General features: G+C 42.6%; 1 protein-coding gene across 1 annotated transcript in view; it reads right to left on the bottom strand.

The window, feature by feature from the left end:
- Positions 1–8,177, bottom strand: part of LOC139317720 (la-related protein 4B-like) — a 324,479-nt gene extending 316,302 nt beyond the window's left edge. Inside the window, exon 1 of the mRNA XM_070944793.1 lies at positions 7,919–8,177. The gene's annotated coding sequence lies outside the window, so the exon portion shown is untranslated. The remainder of the gene's footprint in view (positions 1–7,918) is intronic.
- Positions 8,178–16,925: the final 8,748 nt, after the last annotated feature.

The raw sequence follows: 16,925 nt of genomic DNA, 5'->3' as shown, positions 1-16,925 counted from the left end.
AAAGGCCAGTTTCCAGCAAAAAACCATGTCATAAATCATGGTCACAGGTAAAGGTTACCCCTGTCCAGTCGTGTCTGACTCTAGGGGAGTAATGTTCATCTCCGTTTCTTAGCCGAGAGAGCCGGTGTCATCCAAAGACAACTATCACAAATACAGGCCACTTGCCATGTGTCCAATGCGATCATGTGATCGAAGGGAGGATTTGGTCATCAGAACTTCAAATCCAGGTTGTGGGAAGGTCTATTGGAACTTCAAATGGTCGCTAAGCGGCTGGTCAAGGACTATCTTTAACTGGCAACCAAGACATCTCCTGCAATATGCAATAGTTGTCCATAACTATGCCCAGCGGGCTCCGGACGGCCCCCGACCTCCGCACCTTCCGCGCCGACCTAAAGACATGGCTCTTTCAGCAACTTCCCTGATCTGCCGTGGATTTTAACTTGGGGATTTGGGGATTTTAAATTGGTTTTTAATATTATTTAATCTTTATCTATTGTCGGGTTGTTTTATTGTTGTGAACCGCCCCGAGTCCTACGGGAGAAGGGCGGCATATAAATCTGACAAATCAATAAATAAATAATAAATAACTACTTGGGCAGGTGCATGCAGGATCAGCTAAAACTTGTAAATGGTCTTCAAAGTGCAGAACACCTGGGGTGCCAACCTGGCAAAACTGATCCAAAGCACCGTCTATATCCCGATAGTGAATAACTTTAATTCCAGTACTACAATGGACCACAAAAATTAGACAGGACAGTTAAAATGAGAAATAACTTCTGGACAAAACTAAAGCCACTTAGAGGGTCGTAGTTAATAGTTTAAAATATCAATACATATAAATGTTAGTATAAGAGTGTAGCTGTGTGTGTATGATCCTAGGAGCTCAAAGCTTGTTGCTTTTTGACACTCCTCTTTCTAGGCCGGGGTGGGGAACCTTGGCCCTTTTATGACTTGGGGACTTCAACTCCCAGAATTCCGAGCCAGCATTCATTGACTTAGCTTGTCAGAAGGTTGCAAAAGGGTTACATGGCTGGCTCAGGAATTCTGGAAGTTGAAGTCCCCAAGTCATAAAAGGGCCAAGGTCCCCCACCACTGTATGTTTCGCCCTACGGTATCTCAGGCTATTCCTTAGCCACAGAGTAAATATGGCTTCTGGAAAAAAAAGACAGTAGGCTAGTGCCTCAGGGGAGAGAAGTTAGAATCAGCAGGTAGTCATTTTATTTTTGACTGTTTTCAGTACAATTCTTCAACTGTAACTAAAAATACAGTTAAAAAATACCTGATTGTCAAATCTGAACTTTTAGAAGCACAGTGAAAGATTTGTATTTGCTTATTAGGATTGATTTACTTGCTTCAGAGATCCTTCCTTGTCAGCAATGTTTTGTTTTTAATTTTCTTTCAGATGTTTGGCAAAAATATTGAATACCATTGGGTCTATAATTAAAATCTATGCAATGCCTCCATTTAATAATAATTTTCTTATTAACAATCACTGTTCAGAACATTCCATGCATTTGATCTACATTCTTATTCGTCTTTGTATAGTTCCAAGTTCCTTCCATCTACTGATAGACAAAAGTTGCAAAATCAAGTACCTCAATGAAAACTTCAGCATATTATATCCCTTTCACTGTTCTTTTAAACACTATAAAAAAAATATTATTTTGACTATTAAAAATTGGATGCTTCCTGTTTCCACCACACTCATCTCAAAACTGTAGCCGACTTCATGTCCCAAAGGTGCTTTTTCAAAAGGCAGCTGGACTTTTCTTTGCTTTTGCTTGAAGACATTTTGCTTGTAATCCAAGAAGCTTCTTCAGTTTGAAGAAGCTTCTTGGATGAGAAGCAAAATGTCTTCAAGCAAAAACAAAGTAAAGTTCAGCTGCCTTTTAAAAAAGCACCTTTGGGACAACCATGACCTGGATGACTGAGAATCTCCATAGACATCAACCATCTTCATTGTTATTTAACACTGCAGCAGATTCTGTCCTCTCAACCCAAGTCAAGCAAGCAGGCCAAAAGGAACCAAGTTGGACCAGGCCTTAAAAGATAATCAGACGTTATGCCCTCATTTCGTCAATATAGGGGAGATGGGACAATCTCCCCTATGTTTATAGCCCCTACAGGCTATAAAACCCCCCTTCACTTAGCAATATTTTCATAACTATCATGATGGTAGTTATGAGGCAGCTTCAGTGATTGGCTTAAGGCAGCTTCACTGATTGGCTCTATAAACAATAGTCAAATGGCAGTGGAGAACGTAGCAATAGCACTTAGACCTATATACCGCTTTACAATGCTTTACAGCCCTCTCTAAGCGGTTTAGAGTCAGCATATTGTTCCCAACAATTTGGGTCTTCAGTTTACCCACCTCGGAAGGATGGAAGGCTGAGTCAACCTTGAACCTAGTGAGATTTGAACTGCCAAATTGCAGGCAGCCAGCAGTCAGCAGAAGTAGCCTGCAGTACTGCACTCTAACCACTGCACCACCGTGGCTCAATGTACCTTTCTGAACCAGGCTAAAGCACGCAATTTAAGGAAATGTAATTATCTGGTTACACTGATTAAAGATGGACAAGGATCATAGAAAAATTGATGTTATTTTTGGTTGTTGTCCTGAACATAAGGCATGCTCTATGTAGAGCAGGGGTGTCAAACTCAAGACATGCGGGCCGCATGCGGTTGGATCCAGCCCGCACAGCCATCCTGGTCTACCCAATGTGAAGAGGAAAGATCAGGCCAGCATGGCTTCGGCCCAGTCTACCCAGTGCGAAGAGGAAACATGCCAGCAGTTTGGGGAGTGGCATCAAACTGGCCACGGCCACCCAGTCAGCCACGGCCACCCGGCCCCCAGAGGTCAACCACAGCCGTGATGTGGCCCTCAATGAAATTGAGTTTGACACCCCTGGTCTAATTTAATGAAAAGAAGGACTAGGGGTGACATGATAGCACTGTTACGATATCTCAGGAGTTGCCACAAAGAAGAGGGAGTCAACCTATTCTCCAAAGCACCTGATAGCAGGACAAGAAGCAATGGATGGAAACTAATCAAGGAGAGAAGCAACCTAGAACTAAGAAGAAATTTCCTGACACTTAGAACAATTAATCAGTGGAACAACTTACTTCCAGAAGTTGTGAATGCTCCAACACTGGAAGTTTTTAAGAAGAGATTGGATAACTATTTGTCTGAAATGGTATAGGGTTTCCTGCCTAAGCAGGGGGTTGGACTAGAAGACCTAGAAGGTCTATTCCTATTCCTATTCTACCAGTAGGGTACCAGAAGGTTCCATCTTAGCCCCAGTACTCTTCAATATCTTCATAAATGACTTAGATGAGGGAATAGAAGGGGAATTCATCCAATTTGCAGATGACACTAAGCTGGAAAGAATAGCCAACATCCCATAAGACAAGCTCAGGATCCAAAAAGATCTTGACAGACCTGAACAATGGGCCCAACATGAAATTTAATGTGGAGAAAAGCAAGGTTTTACACCTAGGAAGGAAAAACCAAAGGTGTAAGTAGAGATTAGGCAAACCCTGGCTCAAAAACACTAACTGTGAGAGGGACCTTGAGGTCCTAGTGGACGATCACTTAAACATGAGCCAGCAGTATGCGGCAGCAGCCAAAAATGCTAATACAATCCTCAATTGTATAAACAGAGACATAGAATCAAAATCACATGAAGTATTAGTACTGCTTTATAAATCCTTGGCAAAACCACACCTAGAATATTGCATCCAATTTTGGTCACCACATTACAAGGAGAGAAGCAACCTGGAATTAAGAAGAAACTTCCTAACAGTGAGAACAATTAACCAGTGGAACAGCTTGCCTTCAGAAGTTGTGGGTACTTCATCACTGGAGGTTAAGAAAAGACTGGACAGCCACCTGTCTGAAATGGTATAGGGCCTCCTGCTTGAGCAGTGGGTTGGACTAGAAGACCCCCAAGGTCCCTTCCAGCTCTATTCTCTATTCCTATTGGTTTGCCATGCCTGGAGAGTCAAGGAGGATGCATATATGTGGCATCACAGGCAGCAGCAAAAGATTCAAGTTAACATGTAAGGTGACAAGATGCTGATGCACATAGCTCAAACATTTCCTCTTAGCTTTTTCTGCCAACAACTATGGCTAAACATCTGCAGCCTATTTACTATATCAAATATAAACTCCAGCTTGATCAGAGGCAAAGTTGATAAGTCAAGAATAAATCATAACTTACTTGTACATAGTACACAACACTTTATTATAGTTTACTACACTATTCATATACAGTCAGATTCGTATATATAAGTAGTTCTCGAGATACGACTGCAATGGAGCCTGCCCATGTTCACGTCGCAGTAGTCATTAAGTGAAATGTGTCACCTAACGACCCCCCATCCCTGCTCTTCCCAATGAAACAAAACGAACATGCAAGTCGTTAAGAGGAACATGGGGTGCTTCCTGGGTGGGAGAGGCCATCGGAGCCCTAGTACAGGCCCAGGCCCACTTGCCCTGGCCAACCCAAGACCTCCCGCACTCCTGAGATACCCATGCTCCACTTTCTGCACCTTGGGTTCCAACAGGCCTTTTCCCACTCCCACTGGGTCCTCCCAGGCCTTAGGCCTGATTCCCACCCCACCAAGCCAAACTCCCTTCTGTTCTGACCCAGGTCATGCAAATGACACCTGGTGAGGATATAGTATATTTTATTACACAACTATACCTCACTAAAGCAGTCCTCAAATCTTAAAGATAACAGTTAAGGCCTAAAGTTGGTATTAAAATCCATTTTTGGATGCTCCTGATTAAGGAAGCATTAGTTCACAAAAATGTATGCCATTCATCTGTAGCTTGCAAAATGCCTTTAAAAGACTTATGTTTGCCAGATTTTTAATAGAATTAGAATATAAGAATCAATTGGAATGGTTGGTAACCCTTCTATAGGCATACAGGTGAAACTCGAAAAATTAGAATATTGTGCAAAAGTTCATTTATTTCAGTAATGCAACTTAAAAGGTGAAACTAATATATGAGATAGACTCATTACATGCAAAGCGAGATAGTTCAAGCCTTGATTTGTCATAATTTTGATGATTATGGCTTACAGCTCATGAAAACCCCACATTCACAATCTCAGAAAATTAGAATATTACATGAAATCAATAAAACAAGGGTTGTACGTAGAACAATATCGGACCTCTGAAAAGTGTAAGCATGCATATGTACTCAGTACTTGGTTTGGGCCCCTTTTGCATCAATTACTGCCTCAATGAGGCGTGGCATGGATGCTATCAGCCTGTGGCACTGCTGAGGTGTTATGGAAGACCATGGTAGATGGCTGCGTTGACCCTGGACTTAATGAAGCACAGTGGACCAACACCAGCAGATGACATGGCTCCCCAAATCAACACAGACTGTGGAAACTTCACACTGGACTTCAAGCATCTTGCAGTGTGTGCCTCTCCATTCTTCCTCCAGACTCTGGGTCCTTGGTTTCCAAATGAGATGCAAAAGTTGCTCTCATCAGAAAAGAGGACTTTGGACCACTGAGCAACAGACCAGTTCTTTTTTTCTTTAGCCCAGGTAAGACGCTTCTGACGTTGTTTGTTGTTCAGGAGCGGCTTGACGAAGAATACGACATTTGAAGCCCATGTCCAGGATCCGTCTGTGTGTGGTGGCTCTTGATGCACTGACTCCAGCCTCTGTCCACTCCTTGTGAAAGTCCCCAACACTTTTGAATGGCCTTTTCCTGACAATCCTCTCCAGGCTGCGGTCATCCCTGCTGCTTGTGCACCTTTTTCTTCCACACTTTTCCCTTCCACATAACTTTCTATTAATGTGCTTTGATACAGCACTTTGGGAACATCCAACTTCTTTTGCAATTACCTTTTGAGGCTTTCCCTCCTTATGGAGGGTGTCAATGATGATTTTCTGCACAACTGTCAGGTCAGCAGTCTTTCCCATGATTGTGATTCCTACTGAACCAGACTGAGAGACCATTTAAAGGCTCAGGAACCCTTTGCAGGTGTTATGGCTTAATTAGCTGATTAGAGTGGGACATTTTGAGCCTAGAATATGGAACCTTTTCACAATATTCTAATTTTCTGAGATTGTGAATTTGGGGTTTTCATGAGCTGTAAGCCATAATCATCAAAAGTATGACAAATCAAGGCTTGAACTATCTCGCTTTGCATGTAATGAGTCTATCTCATATATTAGTTTCACCTTTTAAGTTGCATTACTGAAAAAAATGAACTTTTGCACGATATTCTAATTTTTTGAGTTTCACCTGTAATTGGCTTTATGCTGTATGTGTATCTCTTTAGACTACAATATACTTTCATACGTCCTCTCAATTGGAATTGATGGTTACGTAGAACCAAAGTTTAAAGTAGTAGTCTAGAAATGCTTGCTGAGGGATCTAAAGTGCATCTCCCTCCATAACTCACTTTTGGCACAGATGATTTGCTTACAAAATGCAAAAGCCACATACCAAGGACTAGACTAGACTAGACTACCTAGAAGTCAGTGCTGGCATTTCAAACTTGCTTATTTTTGGAACTCTGCAACTTGGTCATTAATAAATGCCTGGAATTAAGGAAAATTGTCAGCTACTTCAATATTTTCACACTAAATGGAACAACAGAATGTTATCCATAGTTAATACTCTAGATGGAAAACAATTCTGTTTATGCTTAAATGTATTGAAACAGAGAATATTTTATACATTAGTAAATAACCTCACATATACTGACTTTTGAACCTGCAAACTATACTGTGACCACAACTACACCACTGTCTAGGTAGGATGTCATTTTAACTAAGTACCATGTAGGATATAGGTGCTTACATTCTCAATGAATAAATAACCTGTTGATTAAACATTTATATTGTTACAGTAAAGAGAGTCCCTGTCTTAAGAGACAAATTATCTCTATCATGAGCATAACTCCTTTAATTTATTTCTAAAATAAGTAAACCTTGACACAGTTCAAGTTATAACTATAAATGGCTTACATACACATTATATGTATTGGCTACAGATCATCAAAACCAAAAAGAAAAGGTATGGGTTATCAACAGAAGATTGAATCCTAAATTATACTACTTTCAGTTCTTGTGTGAATGATATACAAGAGAGCTAAAATACTTTCTCTTTTTTATGACCTATAATTTTAGTAGGTGTAAGTTTTCAGTCTACTATGTGGTACATGTAAACTTATTTTCTTTAATCATTTTTGGGTTTTACTTTTTTAAATGCCAGAGTCCAAGATGCTACCTGTCTATGTCAGCAATCAATCTGTATGGATCTGCCACATTTAGCTTTTCCATTTAAGAGACATAAAAGGAAAGAAGTTATGCACAAAGTATCCTCCGTCCCCTTTTAAAAAGATACAAGATAAAGCTGCCACACAGGGAGGCCAACGAATTCAGGTCTTTCAGTTTAAGGTATGCTAAGTACTGGGGGAAAGCTACCTTTTTGCTTTGAGACAATGTACTAAGGCAGGACAAGAGTGGTGCGTTGATCCAGGAGCTTTAGTATTTTGGAGTTTGATTTTAATTCATAACTTTAAGGCTATCAGTCAGAAAGTCACAAGGGGCTCACAAAAAACAAAAGGCAGAGAAAGGAATCCGAGATCACCATGGCTCCCTCCTTGGAGTGGGAACGAGGCAGGGTGGCCGCTAGGGATACAATTTGGGACCTTCTCCCCCAGCTTGCGGAGAAAGAGAAGGCATGAAGCCGGCAAAGAAACACGGGGAAGGGAAGCTTGGGGGAAGCCTCATCCCAAAACCGACGTTCCTTCCCCGCGAAGGCTGACGTAGCAGCCGCAGTGCGAGCTGCCGGCGGAACCAGGCATAAATCAGGACCCATCCCCGCCTCCGTGAGGGCCTCGGATGAGAAAATGGCGGCGGCCAGGGGAAATCGGGCCTCACCTGTCAACCAACAGTTAATAAGGACCCGACGGGCCGGAGAAATCTCGTTGGAAGGCCGGATCGGGTTCTTTGGGCTCTGCCGCCGCCGCCGCCAAGTACCAGGAAGGGGTTGAGAGAGCGCGGGGAGAAGGGAGAATCGGCAAACGGGAGAGGGAATGGCGGGGGCGGCGGCGGCTCCAAGGCCCGGAACGTTTCGACGCCAAGAAGCAGCGGGAAAAATTGGCTCGCGTATGCGTGAGAACACCAGGGAGACTCACAAGACTCGTTCCGGACGGAAGTCCCGCCCCCGTCAGATATTGGTTGATGCCTCAAACTTCGCTCCTCGTCTCTTCCCTCACCTTTGCTTCCTTCCTTACTCCCACCCGTCAGCTCACCTCATAGAGGCGAAAGCGCAAGACAAGGGGACAGGGGAGGAGAAACAGGCCGGACGAATTCGTCGTACGTGATTGGCTGGCGGAAAAGACACCTCTCTTGCGTCGAGGGAGGGGGTGTGTGCTGCATGACCAGGGCCGAGCGGCACGTTAATCGCAGGAAGTGACGTCACCGATCTTTTTTTTTTTTGACTCGCACGTGCCGGGACGAAAAAGGGCGGAGGAGCTCAGAGTACGCTGTAGTCCCTCCTCTTTCCAGAAGGCGTTGTAAACGTAAGGTGACCAGATTTTAACATTGGTAAAGAGGAACATTGTGGGCGTGGCTTATTTTGTGGGCGTGGCTAGCTCGTCATGTGACCGGGTGGGCGTGGCTAGCTCGTCATGTGACCGGGTGGCCATGGCTATGTGTATAGGGTAAGGTGAACAGATTTTAACATTGGTAAGAAGGACACCATTGTGGGCGTGGCTTATTGTGTGGGCGTGGCTTGGAGGCCATGTGACCGGGTGGGCATGGCTAGCTGGTCATGTGACCGGGTGGCCATGGCTATGTGTATAGGGACTACTCAGAGGGCTGAAAAGTCATTTCTGACAGGTCCTCACACTTTTGACTGGTCCTCACACGTATGACCATCCTCACATTTATGCCCGTGCAGCATTCTTAACAACCATGTCACTCATTTCACAACTGCTTCTCTTCACCATGGTGACAAGATAGGGCAAAAACGTAAAATGTGAGGACAGTCGTAAGTTCGAGGACTGGTCAAAAGTGCGAGGACCAGTCCAAAATAACTTTTTCAGCCCTCTGAGTAGTCCATATGCATTAAAGGATACAGCAATAGAGAGGGATGAAGGAATGGAAATTAGAGTAGGAGTGAGGGTAAGAGAGGGAGGAAGAGAGGAGGAGAAGGAGAAAGGAAGTGGAAGTAGGGAGGAGAAAAAGAGGGTGGGGGGAAGAGAAAGTAAGAAGGAAAGAAAAGAGAGAGGTGGTAGGTTTGAGGAGAAAGATTGCTGTACAATAAAAAAGATGAAAGGGAAGAAAGCCAACCCCAAACAAATATAAAGATATTAAGATAAAGAATGAATTGTTAAACTTTAAAGAATAAAAGAATAAATATGAATAAATAGCAATAATTAGAAACACACATACAAACATACAATGTATTTTCTTTGAACAGAATATTTGGCTGGTTCACAAATTTAAACAGCGTTTAGTCATTTCAATTAAATTTACAGTTTCTATATTTCCTTTTTGCCATATTTATTCCTCATCTATTTTTTTAAAAAAAACAATATTACCCTTCATCCTCATCTCTAATCTTAATCAAATTCAATTTTTCCCTTCTATTCTATATTATACCCCTTCCCATTGTCATCTATTTTTATATCCATCCTCACATTGGTTAATTATGTAATTATGTAATACAGTTGTTTAATACAAATTCAACATTTTAATATAAATCAATTATAAAACTATCTTTTTTGTATATTAATCAATATGAACATGAATATTCCAATTATTTCCATGCAATCCAATTTCTTACAAATCAATTAATTATATTTACCAATAATAATAAACCAAATAATTTCCCCCATATATTCCTCCAAACCACAACTTAACCATTTCTGCTTTCAACACAATATACAATTATTAATAGTATCTCAATTATTACAATTCCCTAGTTAAATAGAGCTTTTTTTCTTTTGTGTTTTAAAATCTTGAACTCTCCTCTTTTGCCCTAAATTTCCCATTTTTGCAGTTTTGCACCTACCTTTTTTGGTGAGGAAAAAGAAAAAGAAAGAAATCTCTCTCTGCCTCATTTTGTCACGTTGCAGCTTTACTTTTGCTTTCGCCTTTGTTTTCAGCATAGCTAGGGGGGAAAAAATCTGCTCCAGGAACTTTTTGCAGCTAATTAACCTAGCGGAAGCTGTAGGGGCTGTTTTTTCTATTTTTGCAGGCATGGGTCTACTCATTTTTTTTTAACACTGATCAGCTGTAGGTCGGCCCTTTGAAGCCCCGCGGCAAGAGTTTAAACAGTTTTTTTTCCCTCTAGCCATCAGCAGGGACTCAGGAGGCAGCCGGGACTCAGGAGGCAGAATGAAAAATCGGGACTTTTTTAAAACGCCACGGGACGCGGGACAAATTGCTCAAAAGCGGGACTGTCCCGCCAAAAGCGGGACGTCTGGTCACCTTATGTAAACGCATCTGTTATTTCAAGAAGATTGTCCTCCTTTCGACTTCCTTAGTGGAGGAGGAGTAAAGTAGAAGCTCGCCAGAAGTGGTTGCTAGTGACTCATGGATGGCTGGAGGTGGGTGGGAAAGGCCTGGGTTTTCTGTTATGGTACATGGTGCTGCAAGGTAAGAAAGCAAAGGAATAGGGCCGAGACCCACAAAGCCAAAGCTGAGGAAGCGTTGTTGCTACGCAGTTGGACAGAGAAGTCAGCCCTCGTGAACTTTTGAGATGGAAAGCGTTCCCGGCGAGAGTACCCCAAACCCAATTAGTTTCCTAAGTATGGCCATTCTGATGAAAACTGCAATCACAAACTATCACATACTGGAGGGAAGGGGCCTGCCATCCCAAAGGCTTTCCTGAACTGATAGGTTCTTTACTGAACCTTTACTGATACATTCCAGAAAACCCCCCAACTCCAAGTAAAAACTCTGAAGCAAGCATTTTTCAAAGTTCTATTTACTAGAATAGGTAAACTGGCACATCTGAGAAAACCCAAATCTGAGAGGTCCGGGTTTTCCCTCAGTATATCAAAACCCCCAAAACCATCCCCTCAGTCCTCAGTCGATCACATGCTCCAATCAACCGCTGTCCCATTGTTGGAAGAAACATCCTTCTAGGTTCTGCTCCAAGTGGGGAAAAAGACACTGGAGACATGGAGACTGCTTGGAAAGATGGTTTAATGGTGGACAGGATCACATGGCTTGAGTTCCTGAACAGAAAAGGGCAGATACAGTAAATCCTCGGGGTTTTATGCTCTCTCTGGCTCTGCATTTCTTGGGGCCCCGAAAGAGTATCCTGATTGGTTGTCAGACTCCCAGGGGGTGGGGGTCTTAGCTAGCCGATGGTCACATGTGCTTCCCAGGTCACATGTGGTGAGTTTCTGCTGCTATTGTGTAGAGGGCTAATCCTATCTTTGTTGGATCTTTGGCAATTCCTACTATGGCTCTGCCTGAAGGAGGCAGATCTTTGTTATGTAGAATAGACTGGCCCAGGCCTTAATGGCCCATTGGCAAAGGGTGGGGGGCAGGAAGGTGGGAGCTGCTTTGTCTGTAAAATATGCTTCTCCATTTCTCATCCAGGGAAATATAATATTCTGCCTTTTTCATATTTCCTAAAATATTTCACTCTTCCAGGAAAGGGGTGGGTGCTAACTTCCTACACCATCTCGAGACATCACTTCGACTACTCCTTCTCCAGATGCAGGATCACCCTGACCTTGACCAACAGGAAGAATGCTATTATGTCTAAAGACAACCCCTCTACTAAATCCCCCCTCCTACTTTCCCACACCTAAGAAGGTGGCAGCATGGAAGCTTCCGGCCTAATATGGCTTCCAAAGCTGACAATAGGTCTCTCACATACCCCAAGATCAATCGCTCTCACTCCGGTTTCCCTCACAGGGTTGTATGTTTGAAGCTAAACACCCCCCTCCCCACTCCACTCTTTCATTGGTGCCTTGAGTTCTCGGAAGAGTTCAAATCTGTATACCAATAATCTTCCCTTTAGATTTGACTACATCTATAATTCCTAGCCAGTTTGGGGGAGACTTATTTTCCAAAATTCCTACCAGGCAGGATTGAAGTGTGGGAAGCCCCCCCTCCCCCAGAATGAAATATTTTTTGGGAATATTAAAAGGCAGAATATATTTCCCCAATGGAGAAACATACTCTTAAGAGGCAGAAAGCAGCCCCAATTCCCTGCATAATAAAACAGCCTCCATCAGATGCCTGAAATATTTAGAGATGGAGATTTTGTGCCAATTAAGAAATCCAGGCCACACAAAACACCTTCACCTCCAAATGATGGGATTCAGGACATGACCTTAACCCCATTCATTGAGAAAAATGGAAACAATACCAGTCCATTAAGAAAGGCAGGCTACGGGCAATAGATAACAAGATAAAATCCAATTACACATGCCTGACAGGATTAGGACCAAAGAAGCTGATAATTAAGACCCATCATGAGCCTTTGCGAAACAAGTAAAACCAATGAAACACACAAAGCAAATCTCAAAATTACAAAGTACTGTAAACTGTATAAAATCCTTGCACTCATCAAGCTAATGGGTCAGCTGTCCCAGAACCACATGCTGTAGGTGGTTCTGCTCATCGATAAACGAAATCTTTCCAATCAGCCTCCATTTTATTTTTTTTCTTGCCTTTCTCCTGGCTTGGAACTGAACAAGATGGATTTTTCTTCCTACAGAAGCATGAGAGTACATAGAGCCCTGGTGGTGAACCTATCGCCCCAGCACAGTATGCCATAGGGCGGGTGTCAGCAAGATGTGGGCTCTTTCGTCCCTCCGCTGTGGCTCCCTGTCGGGTGATCCCACCACTGACTGGCCCCGCCCCACGCCCTCCCCTCCCAGTCACCCCAAAGGAGTGTTTGAGGGCTGAATGCCAAGAGTCATGGATTTCCTCTGCCTTCTGTGTTCCCACCCCGTGCTGAAGTGAACCAAATGGGCCAGGGTCTCCCCACTAAGCGCCCCCCCAGCCCGCTTGCAAACTCCGCCAAGCACAGCTCCAAATGTTTGGCTTGTGCGTCCCGGCCAGCGCCGCGGTGGAGGTGCACGCCCTGCCTGCTCCGCTCTCACCAGCCAGAGGTGAGGCTCTGCGGCGCCGCCTCCCACCTGGAGCACCACATTTGTTTGCTTGCTGGTCACCTCTGAGGAGGGAGCTGCACCCAGGCCCCCACCGGGGGGGAAGGGGGAGAGGGAAGGGGGGGGTATCTCCCAGACAGGATCCAGGTTGGAGTTGCCTTATTTTGCGTGGATCTCTAACCCTTGGCTTTGCCTGCCAGCCTCCACTCCCCCTCCAAAGCCCAAGTGGTTGGATTCACACGAAATGTGAAGCTGGGCAGGAGAGGATGGATGGATGGATGGATGAATGGACAGATGAGACAAAGAGAAAGAGAGAGAGAGAGAGAAAGACGACAGAGAGAGATAGAAAAAGACAGAGGGAGGGAAAGAGACAGAAAGACAGGGAGGGAAAGAGAGAGATAGAGACAGAGAGAAAGAGGGAGGGAAAGGGGGGGAAAGAGAAACGGGGAGGGAAAGAGAAATGATATTACAAAAGTTTTTCTTTTTTGTTGCTAAATGTAATACCCTGTTTCCCCCAAAATAAGACATCCCCTGATAATAAGCCCAATCGGGCTTTTGAGCGCATGGCAATAAGGCCAAGCACTTATTTCAGGGTTCAAAAAACTATAAGACGGGGTCTTATTTTTGGGGAAACATGGTATTTCAAAAGCAGGGAAAAAATGAAGGGGCATAAAAGTGCATTTATCATGTTTTTCTTAGAACAATTAGCTGAACTCTGCCTTGTTTATCATTATTTTAGGTAGTAAAACATCAGGTTAAATTGCCGTGTTGACACTTTGCGACAAATAAGTGGCTTTTGGGTTGCAGTTTGGGCACTTGGTCTCTAAAAGGTTCGCCATCACTGACATAGAGTATACACTTGTAGATTGTAAGAGGAAAGAGCCACTGAATAGAAACATAGATTGGACCATAGGATGAATTAATTGAAAATACTTGCTAGAAAAGAACTAGGCATAACTTCTCCATTGGAGATTTCTTATAGGAGAAATTCTACCAAGTGTTTTCTATTTACAATATATCATTCTAGCCTTTGTCTATCCACTGCAGAATTAAGGCCTCTTCCACATGTTTCCAAGCAATACGGTCCTGAGCTTTCTTTTGCCAGTTGGGCCCATAATACTTGATGTCATCTATATATATAAAAGCAAAAACCACTCACGCCGTGATCACGAAATCTCCAGAACCATAAAGCCTACAAACTTGAAATTTGGCACGTATGTTCCTCTTGGCTTCTAGGTGCTCGTTAAGAAAGGATTTTTCAAAATGACCATCAGATCATTAGTATTTCTTATATTATTATTAACACACTCTGATGCTAATTAGTTAGACGTTCTACTTCCCCTCCCAACCTGAAAATAACTGGAGAGAACAGGATAGGATAGGAGAGGCTTCTGTGGGGCAAGCCTGAGAGAGAGAAGGGGATAGGATAGGATGGGGGAGGCTTCTGTGGCGCAAGGCTGAGGGAAAAAAGGGGAGAGGAGAGGCCGATTGTAATTACCCATTTTCAAGCTGTAAGTATCGATTTATCAAGTCCAATCACATAGTTTCGTAGCGGAGCACGGGTATTCAGCTAGTTTACAATATATATTAAGATGTAAATCCTAGTGCAGACTATAACTATGCACAAACCCTGAGTTTAGTTCAATAAGAATTCAGGGTTTTTGAACCCTGAAATAAGCGCTTGGCCTTATTGCCATGCACTCAAAAGCCCGATTGGGCTTATTATCAGGGGATGTCTTATTTTGTGGGAAACGGTAGATTTTTGCTGCTGTTTTCTAGTACAGGTTCTTATGACCTGTTTAATGATGGAGTTACAATGGTCCTTAAAGCACTTCTGGCTGTTAAAAAATGTTGCCCCTCCCCCCATGGTCATATGATTGCATTTTGGGTGCTTGACTGGCTCACATTTATGACTGGTTGCAGTGTCTCATGATCATATGACTGATTTGTGGCATTTTTGCCAGTTTCTGGCAAAAAATGCCCTTTTGGGAGAAAGATCATTTATGACCATTTGATTTGCTTAACAGCTGTGTAATTTGGACTTATGAACATGTGATTCACTTAATGACTTGTAAAATTGGGCTTGTCATGTGGGTGCCATTGTTGTGGAATGGAAGGACTAAAAAACATTCCCAGGTCAGTCAGAGACAGCTTTATTGCGCAAGGTTCAGAGCCAGATTTGTACCTGAAGCTTTGAACAAAGAAAGAACTCTGATACAATGGTTTTTATACATTTCTAAGACAAAGGATTCAGTGAGATCATACATTTTCCATATATGGTTAATCATGAGATCATACGTCCGATTTTCCTTCTATGGTTACATACACTGGATAATAAGTTCATCTAATTACTTAAAGCATTAATCTTAGTTTACAAAATTATCTTAGCCGCACAACTTTTCTTAAGTACTCGGAGTTGCTAATGGGAGAGTTACTACTGTCCTTGGGTAAATTTATTGGATTAAGTAACTCTTTGTAACATATAGGTCTTTGTGTCATTCACAGTGAGGTCACTCAGATGTTTTTCCATATGGCAGTCCTTTCCGTGACATCTAGGTCTCAGAAGATATATTACCACTTAAAGGGGTTTAACTGTTTGTTAATGTAATTTCCAACAAGCACTTTCCTCTCTTATAATAATGTGAATAGATAGGGTCTCTCAGAGTTCATGTATCCAAGCACGTCTTCCCCTTATAATAATGTGAATAGAGAGGGTCCCCCAGAGCCCATATATCTGACTCTGTATGATTCCTATTTTATTCACATTATTTCTTTTATCTACATTATTCTTTATTTGCTATATTTACCTCACCATGACTTATGACCATCACAACTTATAACTGAAATTCTGGTCCCAATTGTGGTTGTAAATCAAGGACTACCTGTATTTTCTATTTCTTTATTGAGCCTACAATCCTGAAATTTCCTTATCAGCTCATATCCAAGTCTGACCCTGCTTAGACTTTAGAAATAGTCAAGGTCAGCTATGGGCTGCCACTAAATTACTTTTGAGAAGCACTCCAATTCTTGCCACCTAGAGATATGAGGCAAATCTGCTGAATGGATCTTTCTTCCAAACTAATTGCAGGTAGGCCTCATTTAGCAACCACAATTTGGACCAGTGACTTGATTGTTAAGCAAAGCAGTTGCTGAGTGAAACTGACTATCCTTACTATCTTCAGCTTTCTTTTATTTTATAGATCTCCAAAGGTTACTTTTTCATCATTGTTGTAACTGCAGACAGTCACTACACAAGGACTATCTGTATATACTTAAAGGTCCCTGTGGGTTTTTCTCCACTAGTCATTGCTGACTATAGGGGGCGGTGCTCATCTCCATTTCAAGGCCATTGAGCCAGCACTGTCTGAAGACATTTCTGCAGTCATGTGGCCAGCATGATGTCACAAAGCACTATTACCTTCCCACCGAAGTGGTACCTATTTATCTACTTGCATTTGCATGCTTTCAAACTGCTAGTTTGACAGGAGCTGGGGTGAGGATGGAAGCTCACCCTGTCGTGTGGCACTCGGGTCTCAAACCCGGGCTGCCGGCTGTCCAGGAACAAGCCCAGTGTTTTAACTGCTGAGCTACTGCGCCACCCTATATACTTAAGCAAAATAATTACATTTACATTTATTATCAAGTTAACTTTATTGTCTGTTTGGGGTTTCAGTCATAGATAAATTATACAAGATTAACTTGGATGCAATACCAAAGTAAAACCTATTTAAAGAAATAGTACTTATTTTAAAATAATTATGCCTAGGATTTTCTAGGTGCTATTTGATGCTTTATATTAGGGG

This window comes from Pituophis catenifer, unplaced genomic scaffold (assembly GCF_029215685.1).
Source record: "Pituophis catenifer annectens isolate HBS135680 unplaced genomic scaffold, rPitCat1.0.hap2 SCAF_5, whole genome shotgun sequence".
In the NCBI taxonomy this organism is placed as follows: domain Eukaryota; kingdom Metazoa; phylum Chordata; class Lepidosauria; order Squamata; family Colubridae; genus Pituophis; species Pituophis catenifer.
This window is presented reverse-complemented; position numbering and strand designations above follow the sequence as displayed.